This window comes from Cajanus cajan, chromosome 10 (assembly GCF_000230855.2).
Source record: "Cajanus cajan strain Asha chromosome 10, NIPB_CcT2T_4, whole genome shotgun sequence".
Classification (NCBI taxonomy): Eukaryota; Viridiplantae; Streptophyta; class Magnoliopsida; order Fabales; family Fabaceae; genus Cajanus; species Cajanus cajan.
The window spans coordinates 23,321,518-23,324,658 of NC_138526.1; positions in this window are offsets into that span (position 1 = coordinate 23,321,518).

The window sequence follows — 3,141 nt, forward strand, 5'->3', positions numbered from 1 at the left end:
TTTCTTCCTTTGGTTTAGTAATAAAGTATATGCTTGTTATTTATGATTTTAAGTTGTTGCAATATATTTGACCCTTTTATCATGCCCACACTTGACATTATAATAATTAATTTTTTTTTGAAAGATATGTGGAAGATTTACGTAGAGGTGAAGAAGAATAAACTAGAAAAGACTCATTTATGGTAGGTGGAGTTTAAAGTGTGAATTATTTATTTATTTATTTTTTAAAATTTTCTTTTTCTACTTACATCTTTACTTAATTAAATAAAAAGATATTATTATAATAACAATATTATAAATTATTTTAAATTTTATTAATCGATAGCTTAATCAAATATAAATCTTTTGAATTGTAGATTGTAAAGTTTTAAATATATATTACGAAATCAACTTTTGTTTGCATTTATGTTCAACAATATTCTTAGTAGATATATTTTTATTCATAAAAATTATAATATTAGTAACAATGTTTAAGACCTGATTTAAAATGATATACATAATATTCCAATCCAATTACTAGACAAACTCTAATAGTTCTATTTTCATTAGATAAAATATCAACTATCCTAATTTTGTGATTGCATAGACTACTTTTGGTTTAATGATAAGTCTACCCTCTCTTTATTGAAGATTCACAATGATAACACGATTGCGAATTATGTTAATTTGAAAATGAGAATTTGTATTATGTTATTATAATTAAAATTTAAACCATTTTCAAGAATCTATTAATTTCATGAAACCAATAAGTTGTCAAATTTAAAACGTCTATCAAAATGTCATATCATTTACACACCATAAAATATTTCTTAGATTCTTAAATATAAAGAATTAATAAATCTAAACCTTCTTATATATCGTTTTCTTTAAATCTGTCTACAAATTCTTTTATTTTTTTTTATGATTTTATGATAATATAAATATATTTGGATTTTATTGACTACAAAATATTACGAAGAAATAAAAAAATATAGGAAAATACTATATTAATCAATTATAAAAGTACATTTTTACACTTATGTGATAACACTCTGATATAGACTATGAATTCAAATTAAGTGAGATCATGCAAGATTTAAAAATAGGAGTAACTATACATAGAAATGTCTTCAACCATCAACAAAGAGATCTTCTTTTTAGTCTTACAGTTCTTTCACGAGCAATGTTTCAAGGAAGCAACACTCACGTATGTGTCTCTCTCTTTCTACAATGCAAAGTTAAGGTTTATTACATGGTTTTTAATGTTATATATCAATATGATTGTTCTTTTGGCATGTTATTTTTCCTTGAATCTTTCTTTCACAATTTTGGGAGTGAAAGTGAGATATGTTTTACAGATAGTTTTTGTTGAATGGTTATTGTCCTTTATCTCATTTGAAGTGGGATGTGGTTGAAAATTATCTTTTAGGATTCTTAAAGGTGATCAACAATAAGCACTCGTCTTAATAGTTTTGGAAATAAGGACACAGAAGAACTTTGAAAGATATACTTTAACTTCTAGCATTTTAAGAGTAAGGGGGATAAGAACTATCTTTCAAAGTATTTTTGCTTCCATATTTCAAAAAGTATTTTAGATAAGTGTCGTTTAACATTTGTGAATCGTGGAAGATAACTCTCACTTGAAATGAGGTCAAAGAAAATAAAAATTCAATTAAAACTATCTTTAAACCTTGAAAGATAATTCTTAATTTCATCCTATTGGCTCTCATAATACTCCAAGTCAAAGTATATTTCATTTTCACATCCAAAATTGTGAAGTAAAGATTCAAGGGAAAACAACATGACAAAAAACAAACATATTCATTTATAACATTAAAAACCATGTAAGAAGCCTTAAATTTTTGTTGGAGAGAGAGAGAGACAGATACGCGAGTGTTGCTTCATTGAAACCTTGCACATGTAAGAATTGTAAGATTAGAAAGTAGAGCTCTTTGTCGAGGGTTAAAGACATGTAAACTTCCAATCTTGCCTACGCACATTTAATTTTATTCACATGTCAAAGTATCTATCACATAAGGTGTAAAATCGTATTATAATTAAGTAATGTAGTTCTATTTTTCTACAAATTTTCCATATATAGGTAATATTTTGTATTCAATAAAATTCAAACATTATTGATTTAAAATCATAAAAAAACATTTAATACTTTTCTTAAAATGAAAATAAGAAAATTTGTAGAAATATTTTTTTTAAAATGATATAAAAAATTATTTCGATTGTGATGTGTGAATGAAATGACATCTTGTTAAATCATTTAAATTTGGTAATTTATTGAATTTGTTTTTGGGTGTGAAACCTTATTCAATTGAAAACTCTCATAATAAATCAAAGTATTTATTTGATATTTGCAATAGATCTTAATGATAGTTCTTGTAGCATTGTATGCATCTCGAAGTAAAAAAGGTATGACATTTGTGTGGTTTATTGTGATTATTTGTTTTCTTACAACATTTTAACACAACACGTGTCTTGTTCCCTTAATCCCTTAACATTTGGTTATCAGTAGATTTCTTTAGTAACATATTGATAATAAATGTGATGACTTATTGCAATTTACAATCACATACCGACTACTCATGCCATTATTAGAAAGGAAGTTTTAATACATATGAGATGACTAAACATTAATGTAAACACCCAATTTTGTCCTCTTCTCTTTCTATTCCTTTTCCGTTTCTTTTCTTTATAAATTAATCACATGTTATTTTTTCTTTCTTATTCAACATTCAAATTAAAGTGAAAGACTCAATCACTACTCTCTTTAGAAAGATAAAAATTGTGCCAAATGCCAACTATTATTGTACATAATTATCTTGATAAAGCTGTATAAATTAATATTGTATGACACAATTTAAAAGGAAACACAAGTGAGTGTCTCACGCAACTCCAAATTGTAATGTTTTTTTTAAATAAATAAACAAAAATGTATACTTATAATAATAATAATATAAAATAAAATAAAATATAAAAAAAAGTTCATTTATTGGCGTACGAAGTGCATAATCTAGAAGCTTATGCACTCTGAAGATCTCCACGGGCTAGCCTTCAAGCGCCTCCAATCTTAATGAAGATGTGATTGATCACACATTCTTGAGCCCACCCCTACTGCGGTGAAATCACGCAAGGCGACAAATTATAATA